The following is an 18,180-nucleotide window of genomic DNA, read 5'->3' on the forward strand; positions in this document are numbered from 1 at the left end:
AAAGCCAAGCTCTGTCACTTTGAATTGCAAAGTCTCTATGTATTCATAATGCATAAACAGACTTCTACTATACAGCGCTCAGATGCTGTCGTCCTGCAGGTCTGGAAAATTGGACAACTTCATAGTCCTTTATGAAAATGCTATGTTTCTCCCCCCTCCCTGCCCCTTCCTTGGGAGTACTAAATTATGCATTTGAGAGCGGGAAACATTAAGAAGCTGCCTTTATTACTAACAAAACTCTGGGTTGGTAGGATGGGGAACTACAGAGCCACTGACAGACTCTTAATAACTTCTGTGATTTCTGTTTCCTGGAGGTGATGTTTTATAATATGTATTTTCCTTTCTGTTTTATTGTAATACTTATTCAGAAGATTATTGTTTCATTTGCGCATCTCTAACTTCTTCCTGGGTTAAATGTTACCCTAGTTTGGGAGCAGCCTCAATGGGAAGGACTTGCATTGCATCTCATTTGTGAAACTGACTGCTGATTTTTAAGGTTTGCCTATGAGTGAAGGTGACTATTAACATCCACATTGCTTTATTTTATTTAATAATTTTCAGGAAAAAGAAATGTAGGGCTGAAGTGTCTTTAGGGTGGCCTCTTATGAATCACCGGTCAAAGAGGAAATGCATCACAAAAAAGAGGACAAAAGAGGGCACCGATCTGCATAAGAATTGCTTATGCCAATTTATATGTATAGATGCAAATTTAGAAATAATTATTACACTATCATTTAAATAGAATTGCAGTACATCTCACCACAGTGTGGAAGACTGTGACAAGGTGACCTTGCTCAGTTTGCTGTTCTGGTGCTGTTGATGGGCACTTTAAGTGATCTTTTGGGGGGTTCCCTGGGCTGTGCATCCCTGGGTTTGGGCCCTGAGGTCCAACCCTAACTGCACAAATGGGGTGCGGGGTGTGCTAAAGGAACTAGTTGCAAAATGCTTTGGCTCCCAGCCATAATGTCCTATATGTTAATTTATACTATATACATTATTTGCCTTGCTAATAATGTTCTATAGAGAACAAGAAGCTCTCTGGAAGTGAAGAACCAGAAATAAAGGAATGGAGAGTTTAGAATATGACTAAGCAAAACGTGTTAAATAAAAGTTGGAGGTGTCAGTGTATTCCACATACTGGCCTGCCACATTATAGTGAACCATGTCCCTTATGAGTGTTACAAAATGTTGTTTCAATCGGAATGTGATTGGAAACAAAAAATATTGGACTTAGTTGCCAACTTCTGCTGTCAAAAATCCTGGCATCTCAGGCTGAGTTCTTCTGAACATGTGCCAAGTTCCTTTCCTCTAGAGGGTAAACAAAAGGATTTTTGAACACAATATGTCCACCATGTGGAGGCTGCTTTAAATCACTCTCTGCTAACAGCTATCTCCTTGCTGTGTGCTTTTGCTGCACATCAGATCAATGTGCGGCTGATGCAATTTTCCCCATGACACAGTAGACTTTTTTTGTTTCTGAGATCTTCAGTGGCATGACAAATACGGTTCTAGTCGACATGGCAAGTCCATGCACAGAAACAGTCCACTATGCCGAAAGAGCTACCACATTTAAAGTGCCCTGCATGTGGAGGTTCTATTGTGTGCATCAGCCTTCCTCAACTTGGTGCAATCCAGATGTTTTAGGCTACAACTTCCAGTACTCCTGACCATAGGCCATACTGGCTGGAGATGATGGGAGTTGAAATTCAAACATCTGAAGGGCACCAGGTTGGGGAAGGCTGGTGTACACTGACCTATAATGTACATTGTACATTGTTTATCCTCAGAAGGAAGACAATTTGAGACTCCTGTTAGGTGTGCTTTTCCTTAAGGAGATATAGATGGGTGCTAATTGTTATCTCCTTTTTTATAATGAGTTCCGGGACCATTTGAGAACAGGATTCAGACAACATAATTCTGTGCCAGCATGTTTCTTGCTGCTTCTGCAGTTGCTTCCATGCCAGTAACATGTAGACTTCTGCTGGTGTACACCAACCTTTACACTTCTAAAATTGAAATTATTTGTTTAGCAGCCATGCAGATAAAGCGTAGCCTCTTTGGAGGTTCATTGCCTACATATGTCTGATACATGGAGATAAAGTGAGTTGCTTCTAACTATGGTCTTGTAGTCCAATTTTACCAGTGAGTAGAATCCATTTCTTAAGCCATACATGGTGTATGTCTCCAGTAGTCTCTTCGGAGCCACAGTTTTAGGGGTATCTATAAAATGCAAATATGATTTTCACAACAAAATATTTTAAGAACGACCGTGACAATATTTACTTTCTCCCCCTTCTTCCCAAACGGCTGGTTTTGCTTATATGCTCTTGGCAGATGGGATGTGGATCATTTTAATTAGATTTTATTGGACTGTTATATGGCCCATAATTGTGATCATTACTCATTTTCACTGTGATTCAGGCAATGCCTCTGCTTAGACATGATGACATTTTGATGAGACAAACCCCATGTCACTTGTTGTCAAAGCAATGGAAAGAGATGTTTTTTCAAGGCAAAGTTCGACTTGCTTAAGGAAGGATACAGGAGACTATTTTCATTTCCAGTTGTGTCCAGATTGGGGATATTTTAAGTAAAGCCTACATCATCATCAAGTCATAGAGAAAAAAAATGTATAAAAGCATATTGTCTACCAGCTGCTGAAAGCCAAAGAGAATGAACTCTTGGAATAAGGGCTTACGTTAGTCAATACTCCATCCTGGCTGGAATACTGGGCCAGGATGTCAGCTCTCATAATTCCACATAAAGTGGCCATGTGTCTTACGTGTAAATTGTTGGAATAAGGGGCATAAGAGAGCAATCTTATGGCTACTAGATTGTATCTAGAGGGCCATAGGATTTTTTGGTTTCTGGGAACCGAGTCTGGAGCCAGGGCTCTGGCCTCAGTTCCCAGAAATCGTGCTCCCTGCCTCCTCTCCTGCCGCTTTATAGGTGGCATGGTTTTCACTGCTGTCTGCACTCAGAAATGGAGCATGGAGAGGGTGAAAAGGGGACGTTCCCAGGGCGGGGAGGGGAGCAGGCCGCAGAAGCCTCTTTATGAGGCTTCCTATGCACTGCACAGCTTCCCATCCCCTCCCACTTCGACATGCCCCAGCTAGACAGCTGAAATTGTGCATCTAGCTGACAATGCAGGGCAGCCAGAACATGGAGGAGAGGATCCCTTCTGTGCTGTGGCCACCCTGCATTGGATAGGCATCAGTCTCTGCATTCAGAAGCTGACATCTGTCTCCATAGGACTTCATCCTAGGTTAGTCAGTGGGCCATCCTTGCTGGAATATTGGGCCAGGATGTCAGCTATCATAATTTCACATAAAGTGTCCATGTGTCCTACTTTACCAAGGACAGTCCTCTATTTGTAAGTGTCCTCTGTTTGAAGGGCTGTGTGGTCCAAGTCCACTTTAAAGGTTAAGAAACATAAGGAGGAGCCTTGAAGTTACCCATCAAGAGGTAGCACCTGGATAGCAGGTTGAGCAGGCACACAAGTCACATGGTCACAGTGTTCTTGACTATGGTGAGATGTATTTCATTTCTGCTCTTAAGTTACAGTAATTATTTGGACATTTGCATCTATACACACAAATTAGCCGATGCCCATTTTATACAAAACTGTATCCTCTGTTGTCCTTTTTTTGGCAGTGTGTAAGTGGCCATACTAATCTACGGCTCTCACAGATGAAAAATAAGAACATTGTTCTGCACTCGTAACATACTTACAATGAATGCATTTATTACAACTTAAAACAATGGGAAAGTCCAGCAAAGTAAGGTCTGGAAATATTGTAGAGCAGACAGGAATAGGTCCATCCCAGCACACATTAAGAATGACTGCTAGAAGCTCTTCCCCAAAATTAAACATCGCAGAAGGTTATTCTCCAGCAACCCTATGCATATGCACAGTATTCATTTACTTTGCAATAGCCTGCCCTGTCCTGAATTTACTTCCAAGGCAGAGTGTGTTAATAAACAGCCTGTAAAAGTTACATCTAAACCTTAAGAAAACTTAGGGGTGTGTGGCTATCTGGGGAACCACAGAGGGCCAGATTCGGCCCCCATGCTTGAGGTTCTGTACCTTTGCTAGGACGCTCTCATCTCCACTCAACTGGAGGGTGAATACTGGTCCTGAAAAGCAAGCACCATAGCCTTTAGCAGGTAGCCCTTGACAGCTTGATAGACAAAAAGGAAGTGTGGAGACAAAATTAAAGAACACTGGCCATAATCTGTTTCAGCAACCTGTCTCCAGTACAGCCAGGTGTTCCTGACAAGATCATAAACTAGGCACAATAAAGACGGCCTTGTCTGTTGCCAGCAAATGGACACTTGAAGTGTGTTGCTTTTGAATGAGGTTCAGTGTTTAATTATAAGAGCTAATAGCCATTGATGCAGCCACTGAATAGCCTGTTCTGGATGGGGTTGCACTCCCTCTGAAAGATCAGGTTTGTTGTTTGGGGATACTCCTAGATCCATCACTGTTGCTGGAGGCCCGAGTAGCCATGGCGGCTCAGAGTGCCTTTTACCAGCTTTGGATGGTTTGCCAGCTATGGCCTCTACTAGACAGGGATAGCTTGGCCACAGTAGTACAGGCATTAGGAACTAGAGCTGTGCGCAAATGGCCTCTCAAAACTCTCCACCCTTTTTGTGGGCAGAGAAATTGTGGGGTCAATTTCACCAAATTTCTCCATGGGGAGTAGAAATTCTCTGACAGTTTCTCACACGTAGGGCTCACCATTGGCAGGGGTTGTAGCTCACGTTCTATATTCATGAGGGGGTTTTGGTTTTGTTGTGCTCCCATTGCAAGTGGCAACAGTACCAACTGTGTTGGCAGGCTGGCCCCCAGTTTGCATCCACCACAATGCAGGGGACATTATTGTGTCTAGCTCCAGAGAAGAGGTGGAGCGAGTCCTGAGCCAAAATTTCCTGAAAGTTTTCTTCCCTGATGAAAGAGGCTTCCATTTTTCTGCCTCATTCTCAGGGTGTTTTTAAATTTATTTTTGTGGTGTTTTTGAGCTCACTTAATTATTGCAAGGCCGAGGGTGCTGTGTTTCTGTTTCCTTTCTATGACACATCTCTCCATTGCTCTGCAGCCTCCTAGACTGCCTGCATTTCCTGATCTGAAAAAGCCCTATGGAACAAATTACCTCATAATGTCTTCCCTTGAGCTTTAATTGAAGTGCAGGAAGCCGAGGAGGCTACAAGTTACTGGAGAGATGATTGTAGAATGAAAAACAGGACATTTGGGCACACTGCTTGGCTACCTCCTATGTAAGGAAAACACAAGAAACCAAACCCCAACCCATAAGAATTTCTCCAAAATTTTCTTCACCATTGAATTTCTTTTCAAAAGGAATTTCTTTTCGAAAGCAATTTCTTTTCTGTCAAATTGAATGAGAACAGTAGAAAAAGTGTGGGTGAAATTTTTAGCACACACTATTAGTAATCTCAAGACTGGATCACTGCAATGTGCTCTATTTGGGGCTGCCCTTAAGGCTGCTCAGGAAGCTGGAGCTAGTGCAGAACACAGTAGCTTGGCTGTTGTCAGGAGCTGCCCCTTTTCAGCATGCAACTCCTTTGCTGGGGAACTGCACTGGCTGCCTATTCTCTACTGGGCCAGGTTTAAGGCTCTTATACTAGTGTACAAAGCCCTAAACAACTTGGGACCAGGATACTGGAAGAGAAAGTAAGGAAAAGTAAAAAGTAAGAGGACTGGAGTGGGGACTGTCGACCCTCCGGGGAATAAGGGAACACGAAGAGTTCTTGGACAGAATGGAGGAACTATAGCAGCAAAGGGAAGACCAGAAGCTTGAAGAGTAACAGCAAGCTGAGGCAGAAGTGGGAAATGCTGAGGTGAGGAAAAATGCAGTAGAGGATACGCCTTGGGAAAGGGTGACAGTTAAGAGAAGAAGAACTAGATGCCACTCTGCACCAGTGGAAGCAGTGGAGTTGTGGAACTGATTCCAGGTACTTCAGGATGAGACTGGAGGACAGTCTGCAGAGGAAGAATTACAGGGGAACCTGCATGAGAGTGAGCAAGAGGCTGAAGGTCAGTCAAGCAGAGGTGATGAAACCCAGGCCTACAACAAGAAGAAGAGAAGAGTAGTAGTAGTGGGAGACTCCTTGCTGTGTGGGATTGAGACCCAAGTATGTTGCGAAGACCCGTGGACTTGCCAGGTATGTTGTCTCCTGGGAGGATGGATTAGAGACATGACTGAATGGTTGCCTGCACTCATAAAGCCCACTGACAGGTATCCCTTTCTTCTCATTCATGTGGGAACAAATGATACCGCCATTGGGGCCCAGATGGTTTTCTCATCCATCCTTCCAGTATTTTAAAGAGGGATAGAAAGGGAAAGAAAAATACTCTGGCTGAATGACAGGTTACGAAGGTGGTGCTGGCGCGAGAGATTTGGATTCTGGGACCACGGGATATATTTCCTGGAAGATGGGCTGTTGGCACCTCACAAAGGCAGGGAAGAATGTGTTTGGCCACAGCATGAAGAACTTCATCAGGAGGGCTTTAAACTGAATCCTATGGGGAAGGGTGATGTAAAGTTGGGGGTAACAATGGACGAAGGCTCATGCACCGCAATGGAGAGAACAGTTCTAATAGCACCCAATAATAGTCTTCAGACACATTTAGGAAGAAAGCCAGACAATGAAGCACAGGTCTTCGATGTCTATATACTAATGCCCAGAGGATGGGAAACAAATGGAACAAACTTGAACTCTTAATAAAAGAAGGAAATTATGACTTGATAGGTATAACTGAGACTTGGTGGGGTGACTCTCATGACTGGAATACAGAAAATGAAGGATATAACTTGTTCAAAAAGAACAGGAGGAACAGAAAGGGAGGTGGGTCTGCACTGTATATGAAAAATACATATCTCTGCACAGAAGTACAGGAGGATGAGCTTGGTAGCCCCATCGAGAGCATCTGGATCAAAATAAATGGAGCAAAGAATGAAAGGAACCTGGTGGTCGGAGTCTACTACTGGCCACCCAATCAAGAAGAAGATGAGGATGAAACTTTTGAAAAGCAAATTGCCAATGTTTCAAGGAAGCATGATGTAGAAGTAATGGGGGACTTCAATTTCCCCAATATTTGTTGGGAGACAAATTCTGCAAATCATGGCCCCTCCAGGAAATTCCTGACTTGTGTGGCAGATAACTTCCTCCAACAGAAAGTAGAGGAAGGAACTAGAGGATTGGCTATCCTTGACTTGATCCTAACCAACAGAGATGACTTAGTGGATAAAGTAGCAGTTACAGGAACTCTGGGGGAAGCGACCATGTTATACTTGAGTTCTTGGTTTGAAGGGAAGCAAAAGCCAAGTGTAGTCAAACGTGTACCCTGGATTTTAGGAAAGCTGCTTTTAATAAACTCAGAACAATGATAAGTAAGGTCCCATGGCAAGCGACTCTAATGAGAAAATGAGTCTAAGATGGGTGGGAGCTTTTCAAAAAGGAAATTCTCAAGGCACAATTACAAACAATTCCAACAAGAGGAAAAGGTGGAAGACAACAGAATAAGCCAACGTGGCTTCACAAAAAGCTTACAGATGACCTGAAAACAAAAAAGTACACATATAGGAAGTGGAAAGAAGGCCAAGCAACAAAGGAAGAGTACAGGCAGGTAGCACAGAGTTGCATGGATGGCATCAAGAAGGCTAAAGCTGGGAACAAGATGAGGTTAGCGAGGGATGCTAAAAACAACAAAAAGGCTTTCTTCAGCTATGTGCATAGTAATAGACAGAGGAATGAAATGGAGGTTCAGCTATTAAATAAGGATGGCAGTAAGATAACAGATGACAAAGAAAAGGCAGAAGTGCTCAATTTCTACTTTGGCTCAGTTTTCTCCCAAAAGAGGGTCCACAGTTGGCTACAGAATCAGACTCAAAGAGTGCTTATCAATGGGATCTTCTCAAACTAGGGAGAGGTAATGAGTGGGGTACCGCAGGGCTCGGTCCTGGGCCCAGTGCTCTTCAATGTTTTTATTAATGACTTGGAGGAGGAGGTGCAGGGAATGCTGATCAAATTTGCAGATGACACAAAATTGTGTGGGATAGCTAATAGTTTGGAAGACAGAAACAAAATTCAAAGTGATCTTGAGAGACTGGAGTGCTGGGTAAAAAACAACAGAATGAAATTTAATAGGGATAAATTTAATAGGGATAAATTTTCACCTAGGAAAAAGAAACCAAATGCACAGTGACAAGATGGGGGATACGTGGCTCAACAACACTACAAGTGAGAAGGATCTTGGAATTGTTGTCGATCACAAGCTGAATATCAGCCAACAATATGATGTGGCTACAAAAAAGGCAAATGCTATTTTGGCTGCATTAATAGAAGCATCCCCTTCATGGATCACTGCCTTGTTGTGGCGAAGGGGCTTGCATAACTCAGTGAAGCCATAAGCTATGCCGTGCAGGGCCACCCAAGAAGGACAGGTCATGGTGGAGAGTTCTGACAAAATGTGGTCCACTGGAGAAGGAAGTGGCAACCCACTCCAGTATTCTTGCCAAGAAAACCCCATGGAACGTATCACAAGGCTAAAAGAGATGACGCCGGAAGATGAGCCCCTCAGGTCGGAAGGTGTCCAGTATACTACTGGGGAAGAGCAGAAGGTATTTCCAAGTAGCTCCAGAAAGAGTGAAGCGGCTGGGCCAAAGCCAAAAGGACACTCAGCTGTGGATGTGTCTGGTGGTGAAAAGAAAATCCGATGCTGTAAAGAACAATATTATTTAGGAACCTGGAATGTAAGATCAATGAATCAAGGTAAGCTGGAGGTGGTCAAACATGGGATGGCAAGATTGAACATCGACATCTTGGGAATCAGCGAACTAAAATGGACAAGCATGGGCGAATTTAGTTCAGGTGACCATCATATCTACTACTGCTTGCAAGAATCCCTTAGAAGAAATGGAGTAGCACTCATAGTCAACAAAAGGGTGGGAAAAGTAGTACTGGGGTACAATCTCAAAAACGATAGAATGATCTCAGGATGAATCCAAGGCAAACCATTCAACATCCCAGTAATTCAAGTCTATGCCCCAACCACTGATGCCGAAGAAGCTGAGGTTGATTGGTTCTATGAAGACCTACAACACCTTCTAGAACTAACACCAAAAAAAGATGTCCTCTTCATCATAGGGGATTGGAATGCTAAAGTAGTAAGTCAAGAAATCACCAAGCATGGCCTTGGTGTACAAAACGAAGCAGGACAAAGGCTAATAGAGTTTTGCCAAGAGAACACGCTGATCATAGCAAACACTCTTTTCCAACAGCACAAGAGGCGACTCTACACATGGACATCACCAGATGGTCAATATAGAAATCAGATTGATTATGTCCTTTGCAGCCAAAGATGGAGAAGCTCTATACAGTCAGTCAAAACAAGACCTGGAGCTGACTGTGGCTCAGATCATGAGCTGCTTCTTGCAAAATTTCAGCTTAAATTGAAGAACATAGGGAAAACCACTAAACCATTCAGGTATGACCTAAATCATATCCCTTATGAATATACAGTGGAAGTGAGGAATAGATTTCAGGGATTAGACCTGATAGACAGAGTGCCTGAGGAACTATGGACGGAGGTCCGTAACATTGTTTAGGAGGCAGCAACTAACTCCATCCCAAAGAAAAAGAAATGCAAGAAAGCAAAGTGGCTGTCTGAGGAGGCTTTACAAGTAGCTGAGGAAAGAAGGGAAGTGAAAAGCAAGGGAGAAAGGGGAAGATATACCCAACTGAATGCAGATTTCCAGAGAATAGCAAGGAGAGACAAGAAGGCCTTCTTAAATGAACAATGCAAAGAAATTGAGGAAAACAACAGAATGGGAAAGACTAGAGATCTCTTCAAGAAAATTGGAGATCTCAAGGGAACATTTTGTGCAAAGACGGGCATGATAAAGGACAAAGAAGGCAGGGACCTAACAGAAGCAGATGAGATTAAGAAGAGGTGGAAAGAATACACAGAAGAACTATACAGGAAAGATCTGAATGTCCCTGATAGCCATGATAGTGCGGTCACTGAACTTGAGTCGGACATCCAAGAATGTGAAGTCAAGTGGGCCTTAGGAAGCATTAGTAACAACAAAGCTAGCAGAGATGACAGTCTTCCAGCTGAGCTATTTAAAATCCTAAAAGATGATGCTGTTAAAGTTCTGCACTCAATATGCCAACAAATTTGGAACACTCAACAGTGGCCACAAGACTGGAAAAGGTCAGTTTACATTCCAATTCCAAAGAAGGGCAACGTGTTCAAACTACTGTACAATTGCTCTCATTTCACATGCCAGCAAGGTGATGCTCAAAATTCTACAAGCTAGGCTTCAGCCGTATGTGAACCGTGAACTACCAGAAGTACAAGCTGGGTTTCGAAGAGGCAGAGGAACTAGAGATCAAATCTCCAACTTTCGCTGGATCATGGAGAAAGCAAGAGAATTCCAGAAAAATGCCTATTTCTGCTTCATTGACTATGCTAAAGTCATCCAGTCCATTACTGATGCCAAACACTGGTTAAGGACAGAAACAGCTTCCTTGGATTCTGGTGGAAAGGAGTAGTAGAGCTGGGTGTCATCAGCATATTGGTGGCAAAACTTCAGACAACCTCTCCCAGCGCTTTCATATAGATATTAAATAGCATGGGGGACAGAACAGAACCCTGAGGACCCCACAAGCTAATGGCCATGGAGTCGAACAGACATCCCCCAACACCACCTTCTGAGTTCGCCCCGCTAGGAAGGAATGGAGCCACTGTAAAATAGTACCCCCAAGTCCCATCCCAGCGAGGTGTCCCAGAAGAATACCTTTGTCGATGGTACTGAATGCTGCTGAGAGGTCCAGCAGAACTAACAGGGACACACACACCCTGTCCAGTTCCCGGTGTAGGTCACCAAGGCGACCAAAGCTGTCTCCGTTAGGGATGTCAGAGAATTCTGCACGGATCTCAGTGAGGCCAAATGCCAGTGCATTCGGCCCCCCGAAATCCGTGGCGGAACGAAGTCCCCCTGTCCCCCGCCCCCCGAAAGGCACATGAAACAGGACACCTACCTGCTGCCGTTCGCGCTCCTTTGCGAATGGTGGCCACGTCCATGGCCGCCATTCACTTCTTCACTATAGCCATGATAGGCTATGTAAATACTTACGTAGCCTATCACGGCTAATGCGGGGACGCCATTTGCGTCCTTGCGGAAGCCATGATAGGCTGCGTACGTCTTTACATAGCCTATCACGGCAAAAAAAAGGGAACGCAAATGGCAGTGGCTAAAGTGGCCGCCATTTGCATTCCCTTTTTTATTTGGCCATGATAGCCTACGTAAATATTTACATAGGCTATTACAGCAAAAGAGAGGGGCGCAAATGGCATAGTGGCTGCCATTTGCACCCATCTCTTTTGCTGTAATAGGCTACGTAAGTACTTATGTAGCCTATCACGGCCAAAAAAAAAAAGGGAACGCAAATGGCGGCCGCCGTAGCTGCCGCCATTTGCGTTGGCTGTTGTTGTTTTTTTTGCCGTGATAGGCTATGTAAAGACGTACGCAGCCTATCATGTTCGGTTTTTTTTTGCTGTGATAGGCTAGGTAAATATTTACGTAGCCTATCATGGCAAAATACAGGGATGCAAATGGCGGCTACGGCAGCCGCCATTTGCATCCCTGCAGGCTGCCCAGCAGCCGGATGTCCAGCTGCGGGCGGCCCTGGCCAGTGGCTCCGCAGAATCACTGCAGAATGGAGCCGGCCGGAGAGAATTTTGGGGGGAGGGATGTAGCGCCTCCCCCCCCCCACTGTGAATGTCACCCTTCAAAAAGGTAAGTGACTTTTGTACATCCCTAGTCTCCATCCCATACCCAGGCCTGAAACCAGATTGAAATGGATCAAGATACCCCATTTCATCCAGGAACCCCTGGAGCTGGGAGGTCACCACACGGTCCAATACCTTGCCCCCAAATGGTACGTTAGAGACTGGATGAATATTATCTAGTATGGTGGAATTCAGGGAAGGCTTCTTCAGCAGAGGTCTCACAACTGCCTGTTTTAAGCACAATGGAACAATACCTTGTTCCAAAAAGGCATTTACCACTCCCGTTGTCCACTCAGCCAGTCCTCCTCTGCCCTCTTTAATAAGCCAGGAGGGGCAAGGATCCAACATACATGTAGTGGCTCTCACCGCTCCAAGGATCCTGTCCACATCCTCAGGCTGCACAAATTGAAAAGAATCCATCAACACTGAACAAGCAGGAGCCAAAGTGACATCCACAGGATCTGTATCAACTACAGCATCCAAGTCAGAACGGATCCGAGCGATTTTATCAGCAAAGTGCTGAGCAAATTATTCACAGCGGGCTGTCGAGTGGTCAAAATTTTTATCACATGGGCCAGGATGTAGAAGGCCCCTGGCCACTAGAAACAGCTCCACTGTCCTGCTCCCTGCAGATGCAATGGTAGTAGAAAAGAAAGACTTCTTTGCTGCCCTCACTGCCATGGAGTAGGCTTTCAAATAAGGTCTAGCCTGTGTTTGATCGGACTCGTTCCGAGTTTTCCGCCAACGTTGCTCTAGTCTCCATCTCATTCGCTTCATCGCTGCCAGTTCCCCAGAAAGCCAGGGTGCTGGTCGGGCTCCACTCCGTGAGAGGGGGCGCTCAGGAGCGATTGTGTCCACCGCCAGCCATTTCCCTATCCCAGAGATTAGGGATGTACGAAAATCACTTACCTGTTCGCAGATTATGTTTATGGGGGGGGGAGGCGTTCCGTCCCTCCCCCCGGAATCCTGGATGGGGGGGCGCTCTGTTCCTCCCCCTTGGAATCCTCCACGGCCGGCTGTGCTCCGTGGCAGCTCTGCGGAGCAGCCAGCCAGGCCCAGCCAGGCCAGAGCCGTCCGCAGCTGGATTTCTGGCCACACAGGTGGCAAAAGTGTTGGACTAGGAGCTGGGAGATCCGGGTTCTAGTCCCCACTCAGCCATGGAAGCTCACTGGGTGACTTTGGGCCAGCCACAGACTCTCAGCCCAACCCACCTCACAGGGTTGTTGTTGTGAGGATAAAATGGAGAGGAGGAGGATAATGTAAGCTGCCTTGGGTTCCTTGCAAGAGGAAAAAAGGCGGGGTATAAATGCAATAAATAAATAAATAAATAAATAAAACAAAACTGCGTACGCAAATGTCGGCGGCTACGGCTGCCGCCATTTGTGTTCCTTATTTTTGCTGTCTTGATCTACGTAAATATTTACGTAGACTAAGACGGCCCAAAATAAGGAATGCAAATGGCGGCGGCCATAGCCGCTGCCATTTGCGTATGCTTTTTTTTTTTTACCCAGATGTTTTAGGCTATGTAAAAACTTACATAGCCTATCACAAGTGTGTTAAAAAAATAACAAAAAACTGCAAATGGCGGTGCCGGCAGCCGGTTGGAAGACCAGCTGCCGCCGCAGCCGCTGCTGCCTGGAAGATCCGCCCCAGGTAAGTCTCATCCCAGGGGGATCCGTGGGGGGGAGCGGGGGGGCAGGCCATTCTACCACAGATTTTGGGGGGCCGAATGCACTGGCATTCGGCCTCCCCGAGATCCGTGGTGGAATTCTCTGCCATCCCTACCAGAGATCAGCCAGGGCTTTGACAGACTCACCTGCCGACGCAGCAGGAAAATCCCCAAGAGCCGTTAGGAAACCATCCGGATCCATCAGCATCCTGGGGTGGACTAGCTTAATCGGTCCCCCACCCTTGCAGAGGCACTGAGTTCCAGTGAGTCTAAACCCCACCAGGTAGTGGTGAATGAATCAACATAGGTGCCTGCATCTTTGGCCTCTCCTTGGGGATATGGGTATTGGGACAGTCATGATGAGTGCCTGTTCTTCAAAATTTACCACTACACCTCTGTTAAGTCCCATTCATTTCAGTAGGTTTACTCTAAGTAGGACTAACAGATACAATCCAAGGCTTGCAGATATTATGGGGCAGTCATATCGGATCATCTCTCCATTAAACAGTTGATGCTATGTCCACCAACTGATCCCCTACCATCATTACTTTCTCCGCCCCCCTCCATCAAAAAAAGTCTGGTGCACAGGCAAATAACATCCTCCCTTCACACACAATTTAATTCTCACAATTTACAGCCAGAAGTTCTGGTGTGTAAATGGTTTGTGAAGAATGACTTGCCTTGCTTTAGCTGTGGCTGTGACAGTTGGACATCTTGTTTACTTTGTCTGAAGAGATGACCTCTACACTTTATCGTATGGGGTAATTTTTCTCCCTGTATATGTAGAAGAGACTCTTCCTTTTTTACAACTCTGATGGACTTGTATATAAATAGCTGTGTGTGCAGCAGAATTTAACCCAGAAGCCTTGAGCAAAGTCAGCAGCAGTAGGACTATTTGAGACTGAGTTAGAAGCCACATGGAGCTTAATCATTAATCACCAGTCTTTAATTAACAGCTCTGAGCTTTGAACAAAAGGCACTTACCACAAGGCTGCTGAGAAGCCCTGAACTGCTTTGGTGTGTTTTCATTTGGAGGACCCAGTGGCCTTCAGGAGAGAAGCTGATGGAGCAGCTACCCTTTGTGTCAAGGGTCAAGATATTAAGAAAGAGCAGATGTTTGTGGCCTTTTCTAGCCTGGCAGTAGTTTCAAGCTGACTCAACATGAATGGGCTGCCAGGTCTCCAAAGCAAGGAACCTAGTGCAGCTATGACTTATTGCAAACATGAATCCAGACGATCTACAGTTACCATCTTTGCACAGGTGAGGTTTAAATGAGGGAGAAAAGGGATGTTGGTATAGAGTGAGGGGATTAGCCTGCAGCAAACAGACTTGAAAACTATTTGCAGCATTCTGAAGTTTTGTTTTAAAGGTAGCCTTTACCACCCTTGGTTATTATATGATGCTGTAGTAAAATCATAGGATTGCAACTGTGAATTGGTACCAATTATTAATAAAAGTTTATTTGCATGTGATATTTGTGTGTGCTTCTGCAGAAGCAACAACAACAAAAACTTCCAAATTGGTAGCATGTGGATCTTTTTGGCAGTCCAGTGCCAAGTACTAAAAGGAAATTTTGGAGCACATGGATTTGTGAATGAGTATTACAGCATTACGCATTGCATCTCCACACTAGCCTGAGATAAAGAGAAGCAAAACACTCACAAAGGATAATGCAGTTCGGGCCTTAGGGAATGAAGATCTGCTAGTTTTGGCTAATCTAGCATTTGGCTTATAACCATGTCCATTTGGTGTCTTCATTTGATGCCCTGCGTGCCTGACAGTCTAAAGGAAAATTAAAATAATTTGTTGCCAGTAAATCTGGCTAAACATTCTGGGGGAGATGCATAGGTCATGCATGGTTAACTAAAGACCCCCAGCTTCCAAAATTTATGCTCATCCATTTCACAGAAAGTTTTAGTCACAAAACAGCCCCATAAACAAAGAAAAACAAAAATGTGCAGCACAATTCTATGTCCGAATAGATTCAGTGGGGCTTACTCCATACCAAGCAAGTAAGCTCTGCAGTATAGCCTTAGGTTGCATAAACACAGTGCTTAATTTTTAAAATAGGCAGTACCAGGGGTTTACACTGCCTGGAAGTTATGATCTCTCTGCCTTAAAAGGTCTTCCCTTTAATCCCAAATATGTGAGTTGATTCTGGTTACGTGGGGGAACAGCAGTCTGTGCATGATAGAGGAAATCTCTCTATTCTGTTTCAAGGCCAAGCTTTGGAATGGAAAACTGGGTGCAGGACTGAACCTGGATGCAGGAGAGAGAATTTTTTTTTTAAGTGTAATTTTAAAAGCTATAAAGAAAAACAACAAAAATAAATAAATCTCCCATATATTTTTCTTGCTTTCCCCATCTTCTTCCTTTTTCTCCATGTCAACACCAAACAAGACAGGACTAAAATTAATGGGGAAAGCAGCAATTAGCAAATTAGGTTAGCGGCGTGTTGCAGTGTGCCATGGCTGCCAGGTGTGAGGGGTTCTGGCAGTATATTTATTAGCGGCTGTCAGAAAAGTGACACTTTGATGAATGGAGCTGGGTAATCAGCACCCTCCGACAGTGAGCACTTCGAGGCCTCAACATGCTAAACTGCAAAATCAAACCTTTTTCTAACCCCATGTACAAAAATAATAGAAGACCCCAAAAATAAAAACACCCCTGCAAAGGAAATATATATATATATATATATATATATATATATATATATATTCCATCAGGAATTGATGACGATGGTAATAAAAAAAAGAGAGAAGGAAAAATGCAGTTTGATGTGAAAGAATGTCTGGAGGCCCTCCCTTTTTTGCTAGATAAATCACAGTTTAATATTTTTGTAAATAAGATGCTTAAAAAGTTGGCCATATAGATTCAATGCTGGGAAGTTAGATTTCTTCTTCTGCTAAAACCAGTGGAGTTATCAGCCTAATCCTCAGTTAACTGGAGGTATCTAAAATTTAATTAATTTTAATTTAGAGTTTTTTTTTGGGGGGGTTCTTCTAGTATTTAGGGCCAATTTGCAAAAGTGCCTTATTGCGTCCTAAATATGTAGGCTACAGAGCAGAGGGAGAGAAGGGAAGCAGGGCTATTCCTTAGTCTCTCTTTGAGAGATCAGCTGCCTTTGGCCTTCCCTCAACTGTCACCTAATGGCATCCTTTCCATCAGACTGCCTGAACTGTTTCCATCTGAGCTGATTGTTAAAAGAGCTGTAACTTTAAGAATTGGTGCCTCAGCTTGCTCCCCCCCTTCTCTCCCCGTGTTTTCCCTCTTGTGTGTCATGGTTTTAGATTGTAAGCCTGTAGGCAGAGAATCTCACCACTGATCTTGGGGAGCTTTTTTGGTTAAAGAGTAGGGTTAAAATGCCTAAAATAAATTATAAAAATAACACAAATGTACAGATCTGGAGGATGCCAAAATGGGCACTGGGAGATGCCAGGAGCGGGCTCCTCCTACTAGGGAGACCTGCCCCATGATATGTAGGAAAAAGGTGGGTTTGGGGATCACCACCAGCTTTCTACCCCAAATCATAGGGGGCCTCAGGCTGCAAATGCATGGTGTATTAATGCTGCCATCTATGCATGCTGGAAGTTAAAGGGAATGATGAAGTAGATTGCATTCTAAAAGCGGGGGTGGGTGGGGTTGGCCTCCATACCTGCCTCCCCCTTCCATATCCTTTAGGCTGCAAGCCTCCTTAAAGTGTAAAGAATGAGGTGGGGAGAATTGCTGCCAGGCCCCTCTTACTGTGGGGCGGAGGGTGTTCTGACACCAAGGACAGCTGCTAATGCAAGCCTCCCTTCCCTAGCCAGAAAGCACCCATCTTGAGTAGGGGGGTTGTGGTGGATCTCCCGAAATTGGCTCCGTGCACTGCCAGGGTGGAATTGCATAGACTGTTTCTCCCTGAAATGCAGAACTAGTCCCCCTTGCACACAACAGTGCTGCAGCTAGGGTTGGACCATAGGGCTGAATCAGGGCCTCACAGACCCAGGACCCCCCCCCCCCAAATGACCTCCCCCCCCAGATTAGCAGGTGATAGGGGATATATTTACTTGAAATATAAATCAAATTATTTGTATATTGTACATGCCAAAGCCCATGACAAAAGAAATAACACACCAAGAAAGACATCTAGCCAAGGAGTAAAAAGTAAAAAAGAGGAATATGTATATAGTACAGTATGAGCCAAGGCCCCAAGTTCCTCCAATATACCAACAAAATGTACCTTAATTTGCATTGCTATTAGTGCAAACAGTGATATTCTATAGGTAGCTGCTGCATCTAGATCTGACAACAAATAACCGATTGTTTCTACATCTGAAGTGAACTCATGAGCTCCTAGGATATCATTTATAAATTTAACTCTGATGCCACTGAACAGGGGACATTTCAGAAGGTAATGACAGACTCGCTGCTCCCAGGGCACCTTGCTATAGTGTCCTGCTACCACGGCCGAAGGCATCACATGGAAATGCAACTCAGTAAATGCATGCCCCTGCACCAGGAGAATCAGATGACTGAAATACTTAGCTTTATTGTGGGCCCTTCCAAGTTGATGGAGTTATTCTATGATATTTAAGGGTTGAGCTGTCCTAACATCACAGAGAGTATCCCAAGGAATTATTCCTTGGCTGATATTTCTCTTGCTCACCTGGTTCATGTCTTTTACCCCCCCCACCTTCCCTCATCGTTTACA

General features: G+C 44.6%; 1 pseudogene; it reads right to left on the reverse strand.

The window, feature by feature from the left end:
* Nucleotides 1–1,230: 1,230 nt before the first annotated feature.
* Nucleotides 1,231–13,722, reverse strand: LOC146348744 (uncharacterized; annotated as a pseudogene).
* Nucleotides 13,723–18,180: the final 4,458 nt, after the last annotated feature.

This window comes from Heloderma suspectum, chromosome 4 (genome assembly GCF_057233095.1).
Source record: "Heloderma suspectum isolate Gila_16-S chromosome 4, 16-S_ref, whole genome shotgun sequence".
Lineage (NCBI taxonomy): Eukaryota > Metazoa > Chordata > Lepidosauria > Squamata > Helodermatidae > Heloderma > Heloderma suspectum.